Source organism: Lynx canadensis, chromosome C2, assembly GCF_007474595.2.
Source record: "Lynx canadensis isolate LIC74 chromosome C2, mLynCan4.pri.v2, whole genome shotgun sequence".
In the NCBI taxonomy this organism is placed as follows: Eukaryota; Metazoa; Chordata; class Mammalia; order Carnivora; family Felidae; genus Lynx; species Lynx canadensis.
The window spans coordinates 17,958,712-17,972,728 of record NC_044311.2 but is presented as its reverse complement, the minus strand read 5'-3'; the positions used below and the strand labels follow the sequence as shown (position 1 = coordinate 17,972,728).

The window sequence follows — 14,017 nt, the reverse complement described above, 5'->3', positions numbered from 1 at the left end:
TCCTTGAGCACAGTTTCCCCACCTAACACCTGAAATACGGCTCTTCCCTCTCATGATCCGATTTTTACTCCTCTCACCCTGAATGAATTCTTGCAGCCTTCCTTTTCTCCACTCTGCTTTTCCAGCCAGCCCATTTAATGTTTTCTACTTCTCCCGGATACCTACAGAGGTCAAAACTGTGTTAAATGGCCACAGCAGCAATGCCACCAATTAGAAGGTAATTCCCCTAGTGCTAAAAGTGACAATTAATCATAAAGACCACGGGTCTGCAAACAGCCGAGTCAAGGCTGACATCTGACCTTCTGATCCATTAAATCACGTGCAGAACTTGGCACCCACACAGGCCGGCCAATGGGAGGAAAACCGCAGATCTGGAAAAAAAGAAATACAAGAAAGTGAATAGAAGTGTTTTGTTTTTCTCTTTCTTTCTTCCTCTCTTTCTCTTTCTTTCTTTCTTTCCCTCTCTCTTTCTTTCTTTCTTTGTTTCTAAGTTCCCCAACATTTGCTTAATCTGCAACTGTTCTTCTATGTTTAAATAGGGTCTGGTTTCAGAGTTGTCTCTGATTTTGAATAAATGCAAATGGACTGAGATAAAATCTCATTCCAGATGGTTTCAGAGAAAGGAACTTTAACACAGAAGTTTAGTAACACATTTTAGGCATGGGACAATGTTTGTACATCCCAAAGACCTACTTTGCTGTGGACAGGATTCAGGAGTTTTGGATTGCCAGCCTGGGAAGGTGGCTAAGAGGCCAAGGTGAATCCTAAACAGTTTACAAATTTTGTGCTAAAGAAGGTGTGGTTGGTCTCAGAGGACAGTTCCCGGGATAGATCTTAACAAACCGAAGCGCCAGCCATGCCCCGTGGTGAAATGACAGGTTATTCATCAGGGTTAAGTATTTGAGCTTGGAACTACGGAGCTGTCTGGATTGTGTTAAGTGTTATTATACTGGGGACAATTCCCACAAGTATAAACAGATGAAAGAGATGGCCAAACAGACTGTGGCATCTACTTGTGCAGCAGATGATGGCCTCAAGTGTTTGCACAATAAGTGAGAAGCTGCTTTTCAAGTGACCGTGGCCCCGCAAGTTTTCTTGTTGTGGGAGCTTAGAACTCAGAACAGCAGAGCTTAGTAGAACAAATGTCAGGGTTCTCACTGCCTAGAATGGACAAATGCATAATTTTTGTCATATCTTCTTTTTTTTTAAATTAAAAAATAGAGATCATAGATGTAATCTTGATAACCCCACTTGAAGGCCAGACCACGAATTTGTGTTTTTCTAGCCCATTTTTTTTTACATTTACATACAATATGTGTATCCAGAACAATGAGCAGTGTTTGTGCATATCATCGTAGATGATATGAATCTCTGCATGTGTATCTATCCTTCCACATTTTTGAGTCAACATTGTATATGTGTGAACATAACCATGTTGGTCTCTAACATTCCCTGTAGGTGCCACATTGGATGAATATGTGCTCACTCATTGTCTTTTCATATCCCATATTGATGGCACCATAAAAGCACTCATCATGTCATTAAAATGATTGTTGGGGGTGTGTGGGTGTGCATGTGCATGTGCATATAGGTGCATTTCCTCTGTGATGGATTCTGAGCTCCTGGAGATTCTGGTGCATCTTGTTTTAATACTAGCTCCTCTACTCTATGACTCCATGCAGAAGGGACACTCGGTGCGATAAGAGGCAAAACAAAAATGTTAAAAATTGATTTGCTTATGGTTAATTTCCCCTCTTTTTAAAACGACGGAAGACATTGGGTTGCATTTAGGAAGACTTTGGGGTTGTATTTATCTATTTTCATAGTCTCTGTCCAGTGCTCTCATCATACACTTTAAATCCCACGCCATCAATATCGCCTCATTGTTTGCTGGAAAATCAGAAAATCTGACAGTGTGAGGCTAAATACCAAGATATTTTTAAGAAGCACGTTCTAAAAGCTTTCTCAAAGAATACACTGACAAGGCCAGGAAGAAGCCAGTGTTTGTAACTGTTGTGGCTTTATGGTGAATATGAGTAAACAGACACACTCCCCTTGACACTGATATTTAAAAACAAACAGTGCCTTTTGTATGAAAATAATACTGGACTTCGTTTTTTTTTTGAAGGTATAATTCTGATTTTGATTTTAAAGAATATATGTGAACCTGACTCAGTGAAAACAACCTAAAAATTCTCACATAATGATTCATAATAATAAGCATTTTGTACATAACCTTTATTCAGCACATTTTGTGGGCTGGGTTGTGCTAATCTTTTACCTAATTTCACTTAGTTTAATCCTCCCAATGGTCATATGAGGTTGGTATTATTAATAGCTCATTTTTCAGATGAGGAAAGGAGAGGCACAGAAAGGTTTACAATTTTTGCCCAAAGTCAAACAGTGAAGAAGCAGTTGGCTAGGAATCTCATCCAGGTAGGAAGATGTCATGGACCTCATTCTGAAGTACTAAGAACAGGCCCAGGTTTTAAGATAAAACTGCAGAAAAGAAAATTGAAAAACAGTGTGCCTGCGGTGGCTTCCAAATTTTGCTATAATACAAACAGACAGTGTCTCTTTTATGGTATGCCTCAAACCAAGAACAAACCAAATTAGAGTACTCCAAGGAGACAAATTCAAAGTGATTTCTTAGTGATGAAGGAAATTTAAAGTAGCAAGGTCAAGCCCCAGACCTTTCCAACTTAAACATACCCATTTTTCATTCTTCTTCTCTTTAGAAAACTGGGGGCCATGACTTTGCTCATGGCTCAAAGGAGCCTGCCTGGTTTGTTTACGTAAGATTCAAAGCAAAAATGAGAATCACTCCCTGGGACAACTTTAGCCTAGAATGTGTGTTCTTTACACATTTTTAATTGGGACACAAATATATTAACAGTGTGGTTGTTTTGTATTTTCAAAAGAATCTGTTTTATAACTGATTCATATTTATATTTGGAATATATTTATTTCTAGGCATGAAACAGTTCATTTTGTTGAGCCATCTGACCTGAGGTGAGGTTGGCACAATTTCCCGTGACTGCTCCAATTAATGCAAATTCAAGGTTAAAGATAAATAAAGTTCCTTTATTTAAATACCTGGTTTATTAATATGTTATTTATAAATGGTTCTTTTTTTTCGGTCACTAACTATGTACAAATGAGCTCTACAGAACAAATGAGCAAATACACAATTGTATTTTACGGCAAAGTTTTTATTTTAAAAGGGTTAATATGGCCAAAAGTGAACATCATCTATCCATCTGTCTGTCTATCTACCTCTTTAGCCTCAGGTCTCCCATCAAACCTTATGAAGTCTGAGATAGACTATATTGCATTATGGCCAACATTCTTCACCCCTCCATGTACCTACCCTTTTGTCATGTAACTTTGCACTACGGAGGCTGTATCTACCTTCCTGTCCCCTTTGATTCTGGCTTTGGTCATGTGACTTGCTCTGGCCAGTGGAATGTTAGCAGGTGTGCTGCCTGTAGAAGTATGAAAACGCTCTTGCTTTGTTTCTGTGTTTTCTCTTGCTCCTCTGTCATGGCCATGAGAAGATGCCTCAGCTAGCCTGTCATGGTTGAGAAACACGGAATGAAGTTGACTCGTGTCGGTCGTCCCTGCCAAGGCTATGCTGGATCAACCTAGACTAGTCAAGTTGCAGAAGTACGAGAGCCCAGGCAAGAAGAGCGGAACCATCCAACTGACCCAGAGCTCCCACCTGTGCAGGAGTGGACCCAGCCGGAAGCTGAAGAACCACGCAGCCAACTGAGACTCAGCTCACACCCACGAACTTAGAAATGCCAACTGTTTCTAACCGTTGAATTTTGAGGTAATTTGCTACCATGCCAAGCAACCCCATTCAATGCTAGTGGGTACTAGATAGCTGACCAGGACATTTGCCTGGTTCACTCAAAAAAACCCCGTAGGTGCCCACATAGAAGACGGTTTAAAATTCAGTTATTAATATTCAGCAAATATCCACAAAATGTCAGCTGTATCAGTCAAGGTTCAACCAGGAAAATAGAACTCGGTCTGAGTATTTAAACAGAAGGATTGCAATGTAGGAAATTCATTACGCAGGTGAAGGAAAAGATGTAAAGGCAAATGGGAGAAGGAGGCATCCAGGAGGTGAATGATGGCAGGAAATCCTGGAGTTCAATGGAGTGTTAATACTGGAACACAGGGGCCAAGGTCACCCAGCAAAAGCTCAGAGGGCGTCTCTAGTTGGACATGTGTCTCCCTAGAGGAGAGACACAGCCTTCATCCAAGATACTGTCTGAGGCAGAGAGTGTGGGGAAGAAACACCCTGGCTTCTCTCTTCCTTCAGTCTTCCATTCTCCCTCCAGGGATTTCCAGGGTTGAATCCAATTGGGGGCCAACTGACTCAGGGACCCAGAAAGCACAACCCTCAGGGGCAGCCTCTCAGTAATATGAGAGAGGGATTTGAGAGCAAAGGGGTAAATACAGCACCATGATGTGCAAGACGCTACACAAGGTGTTACTCAGGATTGAAGGCCACATCCACAAACATACTGAGAAGCAGAAAGACTGGGCTTGACGGTTAGAAGTGACCTGAATAGGTAAAAGTGAGGGATAGGTAGGAGCGACTGTGGAAGTGAAGTGTAAGAAGTATTGGGGGAAATAGCAGGCATTCTGGTTTGGCTTAGAAGGTTGTGTATTTGGGAGGAGGGGGCAGGGGTGGGGAGGGGACGATGGGGCTCCAAATTTGAGAGACTGAACAAGCCTGGATTCCAATGCTGCAGATGGGATTTCTGTTCTAAAGGAGGCAGGAAATAAGATGGTTCTAAGCAGAGAGTAACATAACCCAAATTGTGTGTTAGGAACATTATTCTGATAGAGATTTGAGGGATAGAGATTGGAGGGAGACCGCTAGACAAGGGGTTATTACTTAGGTGTAGACCTCAGGGAATTCCTAACCCTCCGGAACAAATGGCAGAAGTTTGTGTAAGCCTTCAGTTTTTTGAGAGATGGTATGTAGCTTTCACATGGCTTTCAGCGGAGCCCATGACCCCTGACCCTATCAAAAATTGTAAGCACTCGGGGCGCCTGGGTGGCTCAGTCGGTTGAACATCTGACTTCGGCTCAGGTCATGACCTCATGGTCCGTGAGTTCGAGCCCCGCGTGGGGCTCTGTGCTGACAGCTCGGAGCCTGGAACCTGCTTCAGATTCTTTGTCTCCCTGTCTCTCTGCCCCTCCTCCACTCATGCTCTCTCTCTTTCTCTCTCTCTCTCTCTCTGTCAAAAATAAACGTTACAAAATTTAAAAAAAAAATTGTAAGCACCAGCAGCAGGAAGAGATCTAGAAAGCTTGTATAATGAAGATCTTTCAATGAAGATAAAAAATGAGACAGTGGCAGTGGTAATGGAAGGAGTAAACAGACAAACATTTATGAGGGACTATCTAAACAAATAATCCAGATGAGTATGAACAGAAATAAAATGAGAGATGCTTAAAGGTTTAACTCTGGGCTGTATCTGTCTGTTATTCCTTGCCCTCCCCCTACAAAACAGAGAAAAGCAGTCCATGCTTCTAAGTTACCACCTCTGTTCATCAGAGATATCACTAATCAAATGTAACCTTTCCTTATTGCTGAGCCCAAACCCCATCTCCAAATCTTTCTCAAATAGCACCCTAGGCAGCCACTGCCTTATTCTAGAGCAACTGTTTTTGTTCATTGTATGGACTGTTATATAATTTCAGAAGGATGAAGTACCAACCAATGGATATATTTGGCAGAATGTATTATATACTGATATGATCTGTGTATACATATCATACGCATGTTTCCCACACTCGGGGAAACTTATACAATTAGGCCACTAGCTAGATCTTACCCAAGATCATGAGTCTACTTGGTGTTCATTGAAAGGAATGAACACAGATTCAAATAAAGCTGAATTGGGAGGGGCAAAAAAAAACTTTGATACACAAAAACGTATTTTATTATGAAATTATCATCATGAAGTTTTGAAATTAGCATAAGCCATTACAGTCGACTACTAGTAACTTCACTGTTAAATTCTTAACTCCAATCACAGGCAAGTAGGTATATAGCATTATCATGAGCCATCCTCTTGTCAAACTCTGGTGACCTTTGGCTTGGTATTTGAATGGCACTATGGTGGTTTTCTCACCTTAGGGTGTTTTCTAGCTGAAATTTGAAAAGAGGTATCACTATCAGAGTTGCTTTCTATATAGGACCATAATAAAGAATATTCAGATAAGCCAAATTTTTTTCTACCTGGAGTTTTTTGTTCGTTTTTTGTTTGTTTGTTCGTTTGTTTTAATTTTTTTTAACGTTTATTTATTTTTGAGACAGAGACAGAGCATGAATGGGGGAGGGTCAGAGAGAGGGAGACACAGAATCCAAAACAGGCTCCAGGCTCCGAGCTGTCAGCACAGAGCCTGATGCGGGGCTCGAACTCACGGACTGCGAGATTGTGACCTGAGCCGAAGTCCGCCGCTCAACCGACTGAGCCACCCAGGCGCCCCTGTTTGTTTGTTTTTTAAGGAGATAGAAGTTTATTGAATATACTGCATAGGAGCAGCAGGCAGGACAGCAAAGGAGAAACCGTCTGCCCTTTTTCTACTTGGAATTTTGATCAGCAAGATTATTACTATCCCTGCCAACATGAAGACTTTCTCTGCTCCACTCAACCCTAAACCCCAAAGTTCTATCTGTTCAATGCCAAACAACTTTTGGAAATTTGCCTATATACAAAAATACTCCGTTCGGGCACCTGGGTGGTTCAGTTGGTTAAGCGTCCAACTTCGGTGCAGGTCATGACCTCATGGTTCATGAGTTGGAGCCCACTTCGGGCTCTGTGTCTCCCCCTCTATGCTCTGCCCCTCCCCCGTCATGCTCTGTCTCTCTCTCTGTGTCTCAAAAATGAATAAACATTAAAAAAAATTTTTAAATACTCCGAAGAAAAAAACCCCATCTCTACATGTAAACATTCCTGGCAGTAATTATTTGACCATGACCCACAATAAAAAGTATGTTTTAATCTGGAACACATGTACATATATAAAGATGTATACGTGTATATCTAACTAAAACAAAAGTTCTACAAAATAATATTCTTACTTGTATGTTGCATTTGGATATTTTCTATTCCATTCAACTCTTATTCTATTCTACGTTATATACTATTTCATTAAAGAAAAGTTAGTAATGACCTGCTAAATTGATTTCATTGCTCTCCAATAGGGCACAATTCACAGTTTGAAAAGCACTACTGTAGCAAAATGACTAAAGTACTCTAACTTTATTCACCGATGTAAACATATTCACAAAAGACCAACCCTGAGCAACTGCAGGGGAAAAAAATCTCTTGGCTCTCTCCCTAGTCTCCTGGATGAAGCCAAGGTTTGCTGGGCCAACTTTTGTACTTCGTGGTTGACAATGACTGCAAACTGAAAGGCAGAGATCAAATCCTCACTCTCCTTCTCAACACATCTCTTCCGCTGGGTAAATTATACTGTGCAAGTATCAAGCTATTCAATTTTGCTGTCATTTACTGTTCTTTTTCCAACAGCAATGGAAACACAGGATCGGCTTACTCTTGTCTCTCTTTGGTAGAATTAGATTATTCTCCCTCCTGCCCTCTTAAACAAAGATGGCATTCATCACTCTGAGAACCACCCCCGGAGGATCTCCAAACAAAGCATGGCAGGGAAACCGCTACCCATGAAGGAGCAATAGCAGAATCTGGGCATTGAGGTTGTCAGTCCAGATTATATACCAGAACGAACTTTGTAGCGATTCTTTTGATTGAGTGAACAATTGTAATTGGAGCAACATAATTAACAGTAATAACAAGGAAAGAAACAATAAAAGGCTATATATCTCCAAATCCAGTGGTGTCTACTAAAAGAAAGTTATTTATTAAAAAAAGTAAAATCCATTTTCTCTTTCTAAAAGAAAAAAAAATACTACAAAATCATCATATCAAAGATCCTTTCGAGGCTTTCTTGCCCATACTCTGGTATTGGAATATTCTTTCTTCCATGTGACTTCTCTGACATTCATTCACCTTGAAATTCATCTGCTTACTGTGTACCCTCCCCACACCCTTACCCAGTACTAGTAAAACATTAATGCGTGCATTAAAAGCCACAAGTTTTTCAGGTTCTTTTATTCAGGAACTCTACTTCTCAGAATTTATCTTAAAAAAATGAGTATGGCTATATACAAAGCTAGAGTGACAAAGATGTTCATGCGGGGTTATCTATAATGGCAAAAGGCTCAAAGGGTACAATTAATTGCCAGAAGTTGTAAACATTGGGTGGGTGGAGTATTGGTGATTTAAATTTTAGTCTGTATGCCCACCTATATTTCCCAAATTTTCCAAAATATAAATAAAATAAAAGGTTGAAAGTAACACATCTGTGCTTAAGAGTGAGACACTGATGAATCTCCAGATAGAAGATCTTCACCAAGCCAAAGGATGCACATGTTTGATCATGCCCTGAGATCAGTTCCTCAATGGTAAAATGGGAATAATAATGCCCAATTCATAAAGTTGTGATGAAGAGTAAAATCAATAAATCAAGTACTAAAATATGTAATGTGCTTACAGCACTGCCTGGTACATATAAGCACATATAAGTGTTAGCTGGTGTTGTTATTATTTTACTGGTGCAAGAAATTGGAAGATATTTTTTTAGTTCCATGTTGAACCTAATACAAAGGACCAGGAAAAGATGGGCTTGTTCCAAATGCTCTCAAAGTTATGCTCTGCATTTGGGGAATAAAAATGCGGCATAAAGAAACTTTTGGTGGTAGTAGATATGTTAATTACATTGATTGTGGTGATGTTTTATCAGTGCATACATATGTCAAAATCTACCAAATTGTATATTTTAAATACACTTAGTTTATTTTATATCAGTCAGACCTCAATAAATCTGTTTAAAAATGAAGATGAAATTGAGACTTTTTCAGATAAGCAATCCTATGAGAATTTTCCACCAACAGACCAATACACAAATATATATATATATATATTAGGGAGAAGGAAAAAAATCCAGGTGAGAGCTTGGAAATACAGGGAGGAATGATGAGCAATAAAAATGGTAAATATGCAGCAAACATAAATGCATATTAACTCTTTAAACAATAATTGAAATTTCTTGTAGTTTAAAAATGTATGTAAAATTGAACTATAAGCAATAATAATACAAAAAGTAGAAGGGATAAATGGAATTAAAACGGTCTAAGTCTCTAAAATTTTCTGGAAAATGGTCAGTCACAATTTGTATTATGCTCTAATAAAATAATAATACAGTTTGTAATTTCTAGTATAAGCACTAAAAAAGAGAGAAAAAGAATATATGACTAACAAGCCAATTGAGACAAAATATTTCATTAATTCAAAAAGGAACAAAGGAGAGGTAAAGAAACACTAAAGAGCTGGGGAGGAAAAAAAATCAAATAGTACTATCATAGGTTATAACCCAAATATATCAGTACTTTCATAAAATACAAATAGAAGAACACTTCAAGTAATATACATGTACTAAGTTAAAAAAATGCTGTTTTAGTGAGACACACTTTGGATATAAGGACACAAAATTTGAACGAGAAAAAGGATTGGAACAATACATATAGCTTATATTAATATCAGACACAGTAAACTTAATGATAAGAGATATTGCTAGAGATAAGAAGGAGAATTTCATAATGATAAAAAAAATCCATACGAAGACAAAAAATCTAAAGTCTGAATGCACCTGAAGCAAGTCTCAAAATATATAAAGCCAACATTGCTAGAACTAAAAAAAAAGTAAGCAAATCCACAATCTGAGTGGGAGATTTCAAGGTACCTCTCTCGGAATTGGTAGAACATTCTTTTTTAAAATGAATTAGGATAATGTGATTAATAAATTTGCCTTAATCTATTTAGAACATCGTGGCCAACAACTACAGAATGCACAGAATACACATTAAACAATTACCAAAATTTACTATGTTCTGGGCAATAAACAAGTCTGGAAAAATTTCATAGGTGAAAAATCATATAGAATACATTCTCTAACCACAGAGGAATTAAGCTAGAAATTAATAAGACAATAACAAAAAAATCAAATATGTTTGAAATTACGCAATATACTTCCAATTACCCCATGGGTTAAGGTAAAGCACAATGAAAATTAGGCAATATTATAAACTGAAATATGAAGAAAACATGACATATCAAAATGTGTAAGCTGCAGCTAAAAATGTCCTTGGAGGAGAATATATATACTTAATTGTATCTATTAGAAAAAAGAAAGCCTGAAAATTAGTGACTTAAGTATCTATCTCGTTGTCATAAAAATAACACCAAATTAAAGTCAACAAAGTAGAAGGAAAAAATAATAATTAGAAAATACGATATGGAAAGCACAGATGTAATAGAGAAAATACCCAAGCCAAAAATGTCTTCTTGGGAAATACCAATAAAATCCATAAGCCTGTAGCCAGGTTAATCAAGAAAGAAAGAAGGAGGCAAAAAATTACAAATATGAAATTAAAAAGGGAAATCACCATAGATTCTACAGATGTTAAAAAGATTAGAGGATATATGAATGCTTTATGGCAATATTTTTTTATGGCAATATTTGAAAATGTTGATGAAGGATAAACACTAATAAACTATTTATCCAAATAGGAAAATAACAATGCAAATATGAATAGTCATATCCTTTAAGAAACTGACTTTTGTACTTAAAAATTTCCTCACAAAAAATTCTCCAATCCTGAACTGCTTTATTGGTGAATTTTACCACAAACTTAAGGGAATACCACACCAATCTTACATGGTTCATCCATAATACTGAAAAAGAGGGATTATATCCCAATCCATTACATCAAACTCATTTTATGAGGTCAGCTTAGCCTTGATCCCATAACTGACAAGAATGTCATAAGAAAGAACTTTACAAATTAATATCCCATATGAACTTAGAAGAAAAATACTAAACAAAATATTAACAAACTGAATCCTGAGATGTTTTTTAGGTGATACCACATTATGAGCAAGAGGAATTTATTCTAAAAATAGAATGTTGGTTTAATATTGGAAAATCAGTCAATTTAAAGCATCCTATTAACAGAAAAATGGAAAAAAGCATACGGTTATCTCAATGGATGCAGAAAAAAGCTTTTGCTTTCAAATCTATTCACGACAAAAAACTCTCAGCAAACTAGGAGTGGAAGGAAACTTTCTCAATCTGATAAAACCTATAAAAAACATCTTAATGATAAATATTGAAAGTTTTGCTCCTAGACTAGGAAAAATTCAAAGGTACATTCACCTTCTATAATCATCTCTATTAAATATTATGCTAGAGGTCCTAGCCACTGCAATAAGGAAAAAAAAAAAAAGACCAAAATAAAGAGATATAACCATGTTTATTCTCTGATATAATCTGTGTGAGAAAATACAAAATATCTACAAAGAAATTATGAAAACTAATAATTGAAGTTAACCAGGTCACTGGGTATAAGATCAATATATAAGGGCACCTGGGTGGCTCAGTCGGTGAAGTGTCTGACTTTGGCTCAGGTCATGATCTCACGGTTCATGAGTTCAAGCTCTGTGTCGGGCTCTGGGCTGACAGCTCAGAGCCTGAAGCCTGCTTCAGATTCTGTGCCTCTCTCTCTCTCTCTCTCTCTTTTTCTGCCCCTCCCCTGCTTGTGCTCTCCCTCTCGCTCAAAAATAAATAAACTTAAAGAAAAAAAAAAGATCAACATATAAAATTCAATTGGATTGCTGTATAGCAACAACAAACAATTAGAAAATTCAGTAAACTATAACATTTATCTTAGCATAAAAATATAAAATATCTAAAAAGTAAATCTAAAAAGAAAAAGATACGAGAGACCTCTACACAGAAAACCACACAGGCTTACTGAAAATAAAAAAGAAGGTGGGAAGACATGATCACAGATTGGAAGAATTAATTTTGTAAAGGTATCAGTTCTCCTCAAATTAGTTAAGGAGAATCCCTATCAAAATCACAGAAGTACTTTTTAGTGGAAGTTGGTAAACTAATTCTAAAATTTATGTGGAAAAGCAATGAGTCAAGAAGGCAATATTGAAAAAGGAAGATGAGAGGACTTAATACTACCAGCTGTAGTATTATAAATCTCCATTAATTAACATAGCATGCCACTGACACAAGGATAAACAAATAGATCAAAAGAACTCAAGAGAAAGTCTAGAAACAGGCCCATTCATATATTATCATTGATCATTAAAGATGATACTGCACTGCAGCAAGAAAGGGGTGGCTTCGAATAAATAGAGGGTAGTATCATTGACTTCATATGACACAAAAACATCAATTCCAGGTAGATTATTGGTCTAAATGTAACATAGGTAAATATATTAACGATTTTTAGGTAACAAAGTGTTCTTAAACAGGACACAAAAACCGCCATCGATAACGGAAAAAGGAGATAAATAAAAAAGAAATAAACAAAAATGGAAATGAACAACAATAAGGGAAAAATAGGCAATTAGATTAAAGTTAGGAATTTCTGTTCACCATTATGAGAATGAAAAGTGCAAACTAGTATTCACAATAGATATGGCTGACAAAGGAATCATATTCAGAATATATATAGAACTACTATAAATCCTTAGGAAAAAGACAGGGTCATCCAATAAAAAATAGCCAAAGGCTTGGTATCCTCACATGAAGACGATATTCAAGTACAAACAGGCATGCAAAAAAAGTGTGCAACCACATCATTTATCAAGGAAATGCAAATTAACAAGGAGATAACTATACCCACCACCAGATAGCTAAAATAAAAAAAATACTGCCAATACCTAGTGTTGAAGAAGATATGGAGAAATGGGAAGCCTTACACACTGGTGGTAAAATATACATAAAATCAATTTGTTTGATAGTATCTCCTGAAACTGAATAGATGGTTATGAAGCAGCAATTCCATCCTCAAAGGCAATGAAAGTCTGTATGCATGTTCAGTAATAACCTATACAAAAATGTTCAGAGCTGTACTTTTCTTTATAGCCAAAGGCTGGAAAAAATTAAAATGCTTATCATAGTTGAATGGATAAAAATTAAAATACACATAACAATGGAATGTAAATCCAGAGTGACGGAATGTTTCACAAACATAATATGGAGTCAAATAAGTCGGACACAAGAAATACGGTCTACAGGAGCCTTTTGTATAAAGTTCAAGTTCTAGTTTTGGAACTCAGGAGAGTTTAGCCTTTTGGGGAGAGCTTGGCTAGGGGCATGGGGAGAGTGTCTCCTTCCTGTCAGTGTTCTATTTCATGATCTCACTAGTGGTTATGCGGGTGTACATACTTTGTGAAATTTTAGCAAGCAGTATGTTGATGATTAGTATAATCAATTGCAACACATTAATAGTCCCTGAAACCATCTTAGTAAGTGACCACCATTTTTAATAGAACGTATGTGTGTGTTTTAATGTATGTTTTAATGGAATGTATGCATGTTCTGCTTCAAAGCATAAGTTTATTTGTGAAAACTAAAAAATATCACATGTGTGTTTATTACTTAGCATTAATAAGGGCACAGACAGACATGGTAAGCAAGTGTGACAGGATGTAAAGCATACATCAGGGGAAATTTCAGACTCCTTCAAACTTCTACACTTCATGTAGAGCAATGGAGTGGAGAAAGGGAGGATGCCAAAAGAAACAGTCTTAAGTTATCAGGGTTTTCTGTAAAGAATTTGTTTAGTATGTTACTCACTTTTTCTCTTTGTGAAGAATAGGGCAAATTGTTTTCCTTATAGGAGATGAGCAGCAAAAATGTGTAATTAATGTTTTCTTTCCTCTCCGTGGTTTCTAGAAAACCCAGCCCTAAAAATGTGCATACCTTTTGGGCAGTGCTTTTCAGATTTTCTTTTACTATGACCACAATAAGAAATACATTTTATATGCTCAACATCACTCATCATCAGAGAAATACAAACCAAAACCACAATGAGATACCACCTTAC

At 37.1% G+C, this 14,017-nt stretch overlaps 1 protein-coding gene across 3 annotated transcripts in view; it reads right to left on the bottom strand.

The window, feature by feature from the left end:
- The window catches only part of THRB (thyroid hormone receptor beta), a 388,663-nt gene that overhangs the window by 225,922 nt on the left and 148,724 nt on the right, over positions 1-14,017 (bottom strand). For all 3 annotated transcript variants that reach the window (XM_030329439.1, XM_030329450.1, XM_030329440.2), the window contains exon 3: positions 300-371. The gene's annotated coding sequence lies outside the window, so the exon portion shown is untranslated. The remainder of the gene's footprint in view (positions 1-299; positions 372-14,017) is intronic.